The 13,741-nt window shown below is 43.1% G+C and overlaps 1 long non-coding RNA gene across 1 annotated transcript; it reads right to left on the bottom strand.

The window, feature by feature from the left end:
• Nucleotides 1–525: 525 nt before the first annotated feature.
• Nucleotides 526–3,884, bottom strand: LOC123058510 (uncharacterized). The gene is made up of 3 exons (XR_006427223.1): nt 3,454–3,884; nt 1,332–2,512; nt 526–702 (listed from the first exon to the last, which is right to left on the bottom strand). It is a non-coding gene; the product is annotated as an uncharacterized lncRNA (long non-coding RNA).
• Between the last annotated feature and the right edge of the window lie 9,857 nt (nt 3,885–13,741).

The following is a 13,741-nucleotide window of genomic DNA, read 5'->3' as shown; positions in this document are numbered from 1 at the left end:
TGCAAGGACATAAAAACTGCCAGGAAAAGGCACTTTAAAGGGCAAATAAACTGCCGAGAGGCTAGTTCTCCCGGCAGATAGAACTGCCATAAGAACGGCTGCCGGGAATTAGTTCTCCCGACAGATAAACTATTCCCGGCAGTTTCTCTGCCCTAACCCATCTTTTTGCCGGCAGTTCAATTTCTCCTGGCAGTATTTCCCGGCAGTTCCACTGCCGTCACATTCATGTTTACCCGACAGTTGTTATGCCATAACACTATGTTTCACTAACATACTGTTCGAGGCAACATATACCTAATTTAATTTTCTTCCATTGTGTTCCGGGCAATCGTAACAGATCACACAATACACTTCAACCAAAGTTACATATAGGCCTCATCCAAAACCTTAAAACTCCATTCAATAAACATGACAAACCAAATACATACGTTTGTGGATACATGCATGAAAAGAACATATATAAGGACGCTGTGGCCCTAAAGGAAAAGTACACGTGGTTCTGATGTGGCACACAACAAAAAATGAGCATACAATGGCTTATGTGCCAAAACAACCACCAAAAAGAGCAGAGTAAAAATTGTCAATGTCTCAAGTTCAATAAACAACATTACATAATCACTCCAACTTAATTGCAGGTCTTCCAAATCTTCAGCAGCCTGTAGATATTCCACACCTCCATCAACTTGTGTATCTTTGCGGAACCTACAACGGATAGGAAACTCGAAACGGAGCTCTCATTTTGGATTTTAAATTGACACATTAAAGATTTTCACGTGCTGTAGTTTAACTCGTCGGCATAGATAAAACTCTTCTAAATGTGCAGCACTTCATTGTCACAGCAAGCAACATTACAAGTTAGATCAAGAAGGAATTATTAGCACTACACATACAAAAATCTTCCAGGGGCAGATATGGCAAAACATGAACTCATACAATTAATTTGCACTGAACATACAAGAGCTAACTTCTAAGTACACAAAGTAATTCCAGGGAGATGCTCAGACCGTTTCAGTCCATGGGCAAAAACTAATGTACAAGGCTAGTGCCTCGCCATTGCCATGCAAGTAGCTAGGGTTAGCCGTCTAGTGCTCATAAGATATGATTACGTAGAAGGCGCAGCGTGTTGTGCAAAAGCAAAAAAAAAACCCACTACTAACCTGAATCACATAATGCAGCTAAAATGGACATATTTTGTGATCTTTTAAGTGGGAGTCTAAATTTTTAGTTTCCTGGTTCCATGCTTTTGATTTTGCAGTCAAAGTACATTGAAGCACTTAAGGAGAAAGCAGAACAACATAAAAAAAGAACATGTCATAGTGTACGAGACAAACCTTCATAAATAGAGGAGCATGGAAGTCCCACCTGTTTGCTGGCAAATACATGTTTGTAACATCTACCTACAGAAAGAAACTTGAAGAGGACAAAACAATGGCTAGAGGTAGAAAGACAACAACTTCAAGAAGTCATGATGCAATGCTATTTCTAGTAGGGGCGGCAGTACAAAACACACTCGCCACCAAAATGACCATTCTGCTTTGCATAATCAGGAGATGAGATGTTAACGAAGCACATTATATTTGCTGAATAATTTTTAATGCCTTGGCAAGCTGAAGGCTGCGAGAATTTGTGCCCTTTTGTCTATACTATTGTAACATGTAACTAGTGATTTGTAACAAGATTCCCGTAATGACTCAAATCAATAGTAATTTACCAGTCAGTGTTGGTATAACTTAGTAGCGGAATTCTAGGATACATGTAGCTTAGTCGTACAGAAAAATAGGATAATGTTCTGTAATGCTTGCCACAAGGCCAAGTTTATGCATGAGTAATTTGCAGGACAAACTGGACAGTGAGATTAGGAAATTAGAAACAAAAAATCTAATTATCATCTAAATCTAATCAGAATCAAAAAATTAATCATGACTTTAGAAAATACTAATCAAACTTCTATGTATTTAAGCATAAGAACTTCAGGTTACCTTTTTTGCAAAACAGAGGATACATGTGCTCAGATTTCAAGCAAGTTTTTCTGTAAATTTTATGCTGGACAGATTGCTTTGCACTTAATCAAGGATAATTGAGATACGGGTCCATGAACTAATCCCAAATAGCAATATGATAAAGCCAAAAGCCTTAAGTTTCCATAGCAACCATTCCTACAACTACTGAGTCATCATGCTGTCATGTCATTGCAGTACATATACTTGTCATCAGTATATAAAAAATAGAAGAGTGCACATACATGTAACTATCTAATCAGCAAGTAATTAGACTTAGACCAATAGGAAAGGAAATGTATTCTTAAAGTGGACAATCATGTTAATTCTTGTGCATAGTCCATACAAGAGTATAGCTGAACATAAACAAATAGCCTAAAAGGTTTGTACTTACTCATCAAATACTACCGATCTGAATGTCTTTTCATGCTCAATGAGATTGAATGGCACAATGTTGTAGATCAGCCCTTCACTTAGCTGGCCCCTGAATTCTCTAGAGCTTCCATGATGCTGCCCTACACGTATGAGTCAAATAGTATCATAGTCAAAGGAGATGATTCGTTAGATACAAAGTGAAATGTACAACACCAGCAGTAGTAGAACGACGTATCAATAATCGAAAATGTATGTCAATCGCATCGCATGGCAAACAAGACATGATTAGAGGTAGACACATGGATGAACTTTGGTGACCATGTGGAGCTTGAGATTGATTCCAAAAACTAACTCTCATTATGAAACAATCAACAGATTTCTCTAATCTGATACCATTTCAACATGTAGCCAACAGGGGAAACTTTCCTAAACAACATTCAGAAAATTTCCCCTTCTTTCCTGATTCGTCCTAACATCCTAACCTACTCATCTCCTAGTTAAGTTGTTATTTTAGGTGGCAGCAGATCTGGAAAGAACGACGGAAAAAAAATCATACTTTTGCCACTGGGCTACCATGGTCCCAGTAAACACAATACATAGAAAGAAAGGCGAACCTTGCTGCTGCGCCATTGCTCGTGGACCTGCATGACAAGGTACTGTACTACTAGGGTTATATTACTTGTTCGTGGCACTGCAATAAAGCCTTTTCTAAAATCTGAACCACATTCACTAGTTAAAACTTTAAACTCTACAAGTAGTACTCCACTTTCAGTCTACATATGCAGCAAAAATATATAGAAAGAAGTTCTCTAGCTATATTTGCAGCACGAGTAAAGCTTTTCCCCCCAAAGCTTGCATGTAGTACTCCTACAGGGTTTCACTGATTTAGTATGCAGTTGGAGCACCCATTTGCTTCAATGGAAGATCTCTTCACCATAAGAAAAACTTGGGCTATCGGATGGCAAAGCTAGTCGTTATCTTCACAACTGTAGTGCCATATAAACTCAAACACTATCTGAAGTCGTTCTAGTTACTGCTCAGAACAAAAGGGAACAGAAGTTTGCAAAGATTGATATCTCACCGGCCAAGTGCTCTCGGTAGGCAAGGAGGCGGCGCTGCCCCTGGGAGAGGATGTAGAGGAGCTGGAGCTTCTCGGGAGAGCGGTCGTACAGGATGGTCCGGTGCTCGGGTGAGGGAGACAGGAGGCGGCACAACTTAGTGCTCGGGGAAGGATGCTCGTGGAGGAGGAGGAGGCCCTGCTCGGGGGAGAAATCTTGAGGAGGAGGCCTGCTCAGCGGAGGATACCTTGGCTGTTGTGGGGATGGAGGCGGTCGGCGGTGTTCCTCGGAGGAAGCAAGCGCTGGGTGCAGCGGGGGATGGGGAGGTAGCAGCGAAGGGTTTCGTTGGTAGAGGACGGCAGTCGGCGGCGACTGTGTTCCGGGAGGAAGCCGGCGCTGCGGTCGAGTGGTTGGTGGCGGTGGCGGCGTGGACGTGTTTGAGGATTAGGTTTTGGAAGATTTGGGGAAGAATTGGTCAGGGGCTCAGGGCGACGAGCCCACGACCAAAAGAACCCCTTGTGAGCGCCCTTTCTCCCGCGCGAGCGCACTTGGCCCAATTGTTTTTTTGAGAAACGACCCAATTACCTTGGTTACGCGTCACATACAAAGTTCCCGGCAGACAACAAGCCGCAGTTTAGTTAGGCCGGTAGATAGGATGACGTGCCAAGTGGACATCGTTGCCGGCAGTTTGTGTGCCCTCGTTGGTTAACTTCTCCCGGCAGTTTCTCTACCGTTAAGTACTTCTACCGGCAGTTATTGAATTCCTGGCAGTTTCTTTGCCCTTGGTCGTGTATTTCTCCCGGCAGTTAACTGCCCCTAAATAGGTGTTGCGATGTAGTGTTACTTATGGCCCGTTACTGTCATTTTCTGCTTGTGGGCCAAATTTAGCCCGTGGTTACAGTCGGCCCGTTTGTGGCTCGTTAATATGTTGGGCCGTTTTCATAGCGTCATCAAAATACGGCCGATTAACGACGACCCATTATGGTCGGCCCATGAACGAGTTCAACTCTAGCCCATTTACGGCCATAATGTGGTCTGTTATTGGCCCATGTTTGGCCAACCGATTATACGACCCGTAGAAGGCCCATTGATGATACGGCCCATAGAAGGCCCATTGTGTCTACGGCCCGTATAAGGCCCATTGTTTCTACGCCACGTAGAAGGCCCATTGTTTTTACGTCCCTTAGAAGGCCCATTGTTTGTACGGCCCTTAGAAGGCCCATTGTTTCTACGGCCCGTAGGAGGCCCATGTTAACTACAGCCGGTGGGCATCAAAGTTCGCCACCAGTGCAAATATAGGGAACACCCTACACTATACAAAAATGGCTTGCTGTTTTCTTCAGCCGGTGGCTGCACGTTAAGAACAAATTTTGTACCGCACCAAAACAAATTACAACTATAAAACAAAAGGAAGGTTGGCATAAAAGTTAACAGTCTAGCAGATAAATGTACCACCAGAAGTTTAGAAGCTCAATTCATTTGACCTGACTGTTACGTTTTCATGATGTATTGTCCGATGGAGCACCATAACCTTCACCTTCAGTTCTCCTAGGCTCCTGAACAACATAGCAAATCTCTGTTAGTCTGGTTTCAAAACCATGCATATCTTGACAACATCAAACAATGTCTCTCGTTGTTTCACAAAGGGTCTCTGTTAGGGAATGGACTTGTGTCTGGAGCGTAGATACAACATTGTTTTGAGCCTGCATATCTTGATCATGAGGAAGTTTGGACAAGATTGCCTTAACAACAAAGCCAGTATTATGCAGGAACGCGCTGTTGGCACTGTTTGTGGACAGGTACTGACCCACTGCAGCAAGAGCTGACATTGCGGTTATAGTTTCCTCGCCACCTTCAGAAGGTGGCGGTTCCACCATTTTTCCATAGCTCACTGAAAAGTTGTGGTTTTACATTAGTAGTACCAGAACAGAAGATATTGAGGAGGTAGCAAAACCAAACAAAATAGCTTTGGTCGATATACAGAACTTATTCTGGTGAACCCATGTAAAATAATAGTTGTATTTTATTGCAAAGTACATAATGAAACCAGGTTCCAAACATATGACCATGTACCATCGCTAATGTATTGTCTATTTCTTCACATTGTATTGAGGGCTAAGGATAAAGAGACGAAGTTCATAATACGGTAAGCATAGTATGACATCATTCATATCACAAAACAACTGAGAACAGACTAACATGCAATTGTAACGTTGTGTGGGCAAGTCCAGCACGGAACTAGATTACAGGTCAAGATCAAAGGAACATCACTCATCTCTTTTAAACCTTGTAAGGTGCAATGATACACTAAGACAATTGTGTATAAAATTGAAAAGAGTAATAGACATTGGCTGCAAACCATGCAGTTCATGGCACAAGTCAGAGTAAGTACTAGTGAAAAGGCATGAGGATTAAGGAATTACACCAGTGGATTTGACTGGTGTAGTCATGCCCTTCTTATTGCTGGTGTGACAGTCCTTGAAGATTTCCACAACATTTGGTTCATGTACTTTTTGGTCCTTGCGGGCTTTCCTCTGCATTTGGAACAAGTCAATATAGATCTGATAATATGGTACAACGAAAAGAGTGAAACAACAACTAATTACAAGAGCCCTGCGGTGTGCAATATAGCTACAAGATCCTGTCGTCTGTTGGAATTTCACTTTCGTACGGTTGGCCTTGTTCTTTGAACAATTCACTTACAAGAAGATAGATTTGTGTGGCACATGCGTAAATAGGACTTCAACATGTGATCTGATCACATATATATATAATGTACCTGATACATCGAATCGGACTAGTGTTTAACGAGGCCTCTCCAGTCTTCATCAGATATATTTTCCACTGGAGATGTTTGGGCAAGTTGACTGTTAGCCTTGCCTTCAAAATGAGTTTTCCTCAAGTTATACCGATACTGTCGCAGAGCAGACTTGAAAACATGGGTGCAAGCTTGTCTGGTTGCATCATCTTGGCTATCCAACTTGAACATCATTTGTTGAAAATTATGGGAGTCTCATTATCAGCAACCTAGAAAGTATTGAACAGAGCAAGACGATGTTACTAGTTTCCATACATAACCATACTTACAGATAAATGGTCGAGGAAGGTGTTGAACTGGGTTTCATCTTTGTCATTCCTGTACTGAATCCATGTTGGGAGGATACGTACATGACACCTAACAGCAACCGCTGCCTCTGATACTAACTTGGCTGACTCTGTAGCATCATGTGGCCTTTTTAAACCTTCCTCAAAACAGATCTCCATTCTTCCTCCTCTAGATTTAGTTAACCTATCGAGCATTATCCCTGATGTTTGTTTCCTCTTGCGCCTAGGTGCTAGTCCAACAACAAACATAGGAAGTGTTAGTGTACATCAAACTGTGAGACTACATATAAAGAAGCATGCAACTGTAACTTGACTCCAGCAACTACCTTCTTACTGTTGAAGCTCACAAAGTTCATATGATCTTGCCAACTCATCTTGTGTCAAGAGTGCTTCGGAAGTAGTGTCAGGTGGCAAGGGAGCTTGGGAACATGCTGCTAGCTGAGTTGACCAACGAGTAAATCGTGCAGCTGGTGGTACTGTGGAAGGTGTTGCAACAACTAGGGTTGTCTCTGCTTGTTTGGTGGCAGCTATTTGTTTCTATTTGGCTTGTTCTGCAGCTCGTGTAGCACGGGATTCCCCGTCGGTACAATTTTCCTCTGGATTTTGACCTTCTATTGCACCATCAGTACCAGCAGAATCTGCAGGATTGTTCTGCTTCCCTTTCCCTATCGTTCTGTCTTGCTTCCTCTTTCTTTGTGCCATGTTAAGTCAAGCCGACAAGAAAAACGAATAACAATTTAGTTCTTCAGAACAAATATACTTTGATGTAAGAACATGGTGTGATAGACAGATATTGTATGTTCTAGAAATAGGAACACGTGTCTTAGTCACAAGTATAATGTGTAAAGTAAGCAGATGAAATTCAACAAAATTAGAAGCAATACAAGCTAGACATTATACATAACATGCAACCACATATAACAGTGCCAAGTTAGAGGGAGCACCTGTGATGGTGCACTAGGGGAGACGTTGTCATCACCAACACAGCTACGTTGAGTGTCTATGCATGTGTTGTCTTGGAAATCATCTTGGGGGGATGGTGGAGTAGAATCTGTAGAGGCCCCCATTTGGAAGGAGCGCCTTCATCCGCTGCCTTGCTAACTTCCTTCCGCTTTATTGATTTTGAATTGTCAAGTAAAACCGACAAGAAAAAGCAATAAAATTCACTCTTCAGAACTCATTCGTGCATGATACTGACAATCACTACTTTGATGTAAGGCAAACACATGATTCCAGGATGGAGTAATATGAAAAATAGGACAACATGGCATATTCACAACTGTTTGTGTAAACTAAGCAGAAGCCATTTCACCAAAAAAGAAGCAATGAAAGCTAGACACCACGTGAAAGATGCAACCAATATGACTCTGCCAAGTTAAAAGTGTCCCATCATAAATGGCATTTCAACAAATTAGAAGCAGCGCAGGCTATAAATCATATCAAAGATGCAACTAATATCACACTGCATATACTGAAGGTGTCTCGTCATATTGATTTATGCGGGATACAAAAAAACAATAGTTTTATGTGAGGACATGCTTAATAGATAGATGTACTATGTACTAAATACAGGAAGGCATGTCACATTAACAGGTATAATGTATAAGCTAAGCAGAATAGCACATGCAGATTAACCAGATTGGAAGAATTACAATCTAGACACCATATGCAACATGCAACCACATATCACGCTGCCAAGTTAGAGCAAGCACCTGCGATGCTAGTGTAGGGGAAATGCGGTAATCAACTATAGAGCTATGTTCACTATCTTCATCTAGCCTTGCTGTTTCTTGAGAATCATGTCGGGAGGCTGACGATGCATTCTTTAAATGAGGAGTAATCCACTTGCCTGACTGCCTCATCATAAGTGATTGATGAGGGATACACAAGAACATTAGTTTGATGTAAGAACATGGTTAATACACAGATGTACTAGTATGTGCCAAAAACAGAAAGGCATGTCATATTCAAAGGTATAATGTGTAAGCTAAGCAGATGCAATTTAACCAAATTGGAAACAATACAAGCTAGACATCCGGCTGGAGTGGTGAGCATGAACATCTAGGACCTGAGAGCCTGGTGGGAGGCGGGCTGCTTTGCCACCATCGCGGCTTTTTAGTTGGCTTCCAGATGATGCCTCTCTTTAATGGGCTTATCACTGGCTCGGCCAGTGCCCTGACTAGCTATTTGTCTTCTGGTGCTCACAGGATGGTGGTTCATGTAAAAAATATATTTCCTTATCTTAATAAAGACCGACTTCGGCCATTCGAATACAAGCTAGACACCATATGGAACATGCAACCACATATGACACTGCGAAGTTAAAGCAAGCACCTGGGATGGTGGTTCATTGCGAGCGAGGTCATCAACTCCAGAGCTACGTTTACCGTCTCCATCTGCTGACACTGCACCTATTATAAGGCTGAAACATGTCTGACCTATCCGCGTACGACACTGGAGTGACTTCTCTCTTTTCTTTTTTGCTTCTCTCATAGCAGCAGAGTCTGAAATACCCTTGCATAAAAACAAAATAGTGAGAGTATGGGTGAAGTGTGTGCAGAACTAGTGCACTGTAAAAGTAGCAGATAGCAGGTGGCTGAAAAATAAATGACAGGAGACATATGATAGATCTACAACATTGCATGGCAAACAAAATTAGATTCTACTCCGTATAATTTTGTAATATATGAGCACAGGAAATGCAGGTACTCCTCCAGCACACCACCACATGTGGTCATATCAAGATAACAGTTGACTGAAAATAAATAGACCAGTTGGATTTTTTAATGAACCGTCCGATCTATAAGGAATGGGTAGATGGCCTTCGTCTACCTCCTGCCAGTCACTGTTGGCGATCTTTCTCGAACCGCTAGCGACCACCGGCCCAGACCCCTGCCTCCGCCGCCCCGCCCTCCCCTCGACCTCACACCACCGTCATGCTTGGCAACGCCCCCAGGCCATCCCTTTAATCCAGGCCGACCTCCAGATCGGGCGCCAGTAGCTCTAGGCCCCACACACCCCTAAGATAAACACCGAGGCGCTGCTTCCCCAGCGTAATAGGCGGACTAGCACCTGTTACACCAGGGAATGCTTCCATTAATTGGGAATCAACTGAACAGGAATTGAAATTCAGGGGGCGACGGACCTCTAGCTAAGGTGAAATAGTATATGAGGAGAAACCTTGTGCATCGCAAGTTACTAGAAACATCTAGTATCAAGAAGAAGCGGTCAACTAGTGTCTTCTGTGGGATGAATACCATGCAAGCAGACATGTATGATTTGCACGAATATGGGAAGAGGAGTACCATTTTCGGTTGCCGGTGTGGTCGCCTCCACATGTCGCGCCGATCTTCTTCTTTTTGCCAGGGAAACCAATGTTCTGGAGGAGGGTGCAGGCTTGGACGAACCCATGGCCAAATTGTTGACTGTGTTGCCATGGCTGTATGTCGGCGGAGGGGAAGCAGATCCGAGGTGGCGAAGGACGGCATAGCAGGAACAGCTCCGGTGCGGTGGAGGGTGGTGAAGTTGGAGCGGTAGTGGTGAGGCACAGGATGGCGTGGTTGAACTGGCTCGGGTACGGACAGCTCGGCCTCGGCTTCAACTACTATCCGTGCAGGGCATTGCGGCTGAGGTTACGGTGGACAACGACGTCGGGGTATCGGCTCCGACGTGATGGAGGAGGGCAGCGGTTGATGGGTGGAATGGGGTGGCGGACAAAGGACGCCGGCGTTTCGCCGCTGGTGGAGAGGTAGTTTTCGCGCCCATGTAGTACGAATGGGGAATCAGACGGGTGGGCGGGGGGGGGGGAGGGGGGAGAACCATGTTTTGGTCTGGGACACGCTTGTTTTTGGCTTTTTTGAGCAGAAGATGCGATGCACTTGTTTGAAATTTGGGGAAAGTACAAACTTTGCCCCCCTCTTAGATTTCGGACCTACTGCGGGTCAGGGGTAGGATGGTAATCCCAGGTGTCCCAAATAGTGGGTGGGAGCGATTTGGGCCGCGCACATGTGTGCTTAGGCGGCCATTGTGTATGAATGTTTTTCGGAGGCAGTTGCATGGCGTCTAGATGAAGCTACAAACCTACCCCGGTTTAGACCTTTGGACGTCGGGTAGGTAGGTTTCACAGGTTAGAGTTATTAGGAAGGTAATTTCCTTGTACTACCAAACATTAGTCTCACGCGATTTCAGGCGAGTAGAGGCTCTTTTGGCGCTCCATTCGAAATTTTGAAACACAAGCATTCACGTTTAGAGTACTCTTGAACTTTGAGGATTGACCTAAATAGACAATGTTAAATTTGACCTTGTATGTTTGAAAACCTCATTAAATTATCCGCTTCTTTTTGAAATTTTGACACTTGAAAATCCTATAACTACGATTATTTTGTAATGGAGGAGCTAAATTAGAATCTATTTTGTACATGACTACATATGCTATTATGTACAAAATCAGAGCAAAGATTGGTGCGCCCATAATTTAGGTATGATTTACAAATGACATGATATCAAATTCAAATAATTGAATGGACTTCATGTTGAATTCGATTTTTTTAAACCACCTTAAGTTGAATTCAAATGTATGCTAGTTCATAGGTAGCTATTTATAATGTTCATTGTGTAACTTTCGTATGTATAATGTGCTTTACACACAGAACATGAACTATACTCATGTTTATATTCGATTGCTAAAGCGATGCATTGTCTGGAGTTCAAAATACTAACTATGTGGATCAATTGTGTCGAATAATAACATAGACATGCTCAAATTCGATAGAATCTAGATGTCTGATGGATCAATGACCGTTCCTTACATGAATTGCAAATATCATGATCCCATCCTAATATTTGGATACAATTTATATGTTTAATCAATGTGTACAACAGTCTTGTACATGTAGTTTCACTCTCCATCGGTGGTCTCTCACACATGCTCACACACTCTCTCCCGAGGTGTCCTTCTCGCACACATGCTCTCGATATAACCCTCCCTCCCTCTCGTAACCATTTACGACTGTTTTCACTAACCTTTATCACAAGCGCTCTTGCTCTCGCAAGCATACACATGCACAATCCCCATCGACCCTTTCTATATACATAGACCTGCCTATGTGTCTCCTGTACGCACATTATCTTTAGGCCTGTCTCTCACGCATTGTCTCACACCTCTCTTCCTAATCGATGAGTATGATTCTAGCATAGCATTCTGTCGGATGCCCCTTAAAGTTAGGTTGGATGAATAGTAATATCAGAGATAAAGGGGTTACCTTAGTCCGAGAACCTAGGGTTACAAATCCTAGCCGGCTTTGTCAGTGGACATAGAGTCCTTCACAATTATGCTATATTTGTCTTGTACGACTAGTCATCCATGGGTCTCCCTAAATGCGTCATGGGTCGACCAATGTGGCGCAGGACGGAACCGAACGAAGGGCCTCACCTCGACCCACCGGACCTCACGCGATGACACATCCTCTTCCCCCACGTCTCGTTATCTTCTCACACCCACACATACCAACACAGACACCACCCACACAAAAAAATTCTCCTGGTGCCTCTATCCACTCCCCCTTGCATATACACACTCAAGGGAATCTCTCGCCGTGACCTCATATTCATCTCTCTCTCTAGACCACTCCCATTTCTCGTGCTATCTATCCCATGCCCCTTGTCGGCCCCTCTATCCATGCCTCTCTCGAATACGTAATACACACACATACCTCTCTAGGCCCTGCCAAATGCATCAACTACACATTCACACATGTTACATCACATACCCCATTGATCTAAAAAGCCCTCTCTTCACGTTTATTTCGCATACAACATTCCTTTTGAATAAAGTGTGGCCAAAAAATATTTTAGAATTTCTACATATATACAACATTAAAAATTTATATGGAGGAGTATGAACGCTTGCATTGCATGGTGCCCAGAATGATATTTATTCCGCACTGTGAATTTGAATATTTTTATACTATATATAAAGTTAGTCATAATAAAGAGAAACGAAGAGCATCTCTCTCTCCATCGCATACCCCCATCTATGCCCCTTTCATGTACGCACACAAACTATCTCCAGGTCCTCTAAAAGTAAGCCCCCAGTACATTCACGCATGTTTCATCTTTCTCTCGCGATATATATAGTGATGATTATTGTATTTGAAGCGAAAGCACGATACATACATTGGACTTCAGAATCCACTCATTACGGTCACCATATATGTTTTGTGGTTATTATACAGTCACGGGCTCACCGTACAACTCTGTATTTGCTCAAGACACGACTAGTTGACCAGTTAAACGCTCCATGTGGCACCTCTAGTGTTGCATCACATTATCTCACTACCACCGGGCCCACCTGCCGGCTTGTATCTACTCTACATCTAGACTCTTATAAAATACTAGCAAGATGCCCATGCGTTGCACGGAACATAAAGATGCATTTGTATGAGTAGTTTATCTTGTGGGAGAAAAGGATGAAGAAGGGAAGGCCTTAATTGCAAGTGTGGAGAGGGGTGTGGGTATCTTTTTGAAAAATTGCCATAGTTTCCTTCCTATCCATCAGATATAGATCGGACGACCTATATTGCAGGATGGCAGGCACACGATCATCACCGACTATGCTTTTTATAAGAGTAGGGATAAAATACACTCTTATAAAAAGCAGAGTTGGTGATGATGGTGTGCCTGCCATCCTGCAATATAGGCCGTCCGATCTATATTTGACGGATAGGAAAAAAACTATGACAATTTTGCAAAAAGGTACCCACACACCTCTCCACATTTGCAAATAAGGGCTTCCCTCGTTCATCCTTTTCTCTCACAAGATAAACTAGTCATACAAATGCATCTTGATGTTACGTGCAACGCACAGGCATCTTGCTACACTACAAAAAAAGACACATCCGTGACATTTTGGGCCAAACGAATTTTTTCCTGTCATACTTATGACACTTCTACGATGATAACTGTGACAAAACCCAGTATCATCATAGATGTTGTGGGGTCCTACTTCTATGACAAAAATTCCTGACAGAAAATGGGCTTTTCGTCCTGGGCGGGCCGGAGACGCAGCTGCATGACATTCTTTGGGCCGTCCATGATGGAAAAAACCATGGTAGAAGCAAGGGCGAGGAAAATATCGGGGTGTTCCCGGTTATGGTGGGTGGCCGGGGTTGAGCGATGCACGTTTCTCTCGTAGCGTTGGGCTCTAAC

This window comes from Triticum aestivum, chromosome 3A (assembly GCF_018294505.1).
Source record: "Triticum aestivum cultivar Chinese Spring chromosome 3A, IWGSC CS RefSeq v2.1, whole genome shotgun sequence".
Taxonomy (NCBI): domain Eukaryota; kingdom Viridiplantae; phylum Streptophyta; class Magnoliopsida; order Poales; family Poaceae; genus Triticum; species Triticum aestivum.
This window is presented reverse-complemented; position numbering and strand designations above follow the sequence as displayed.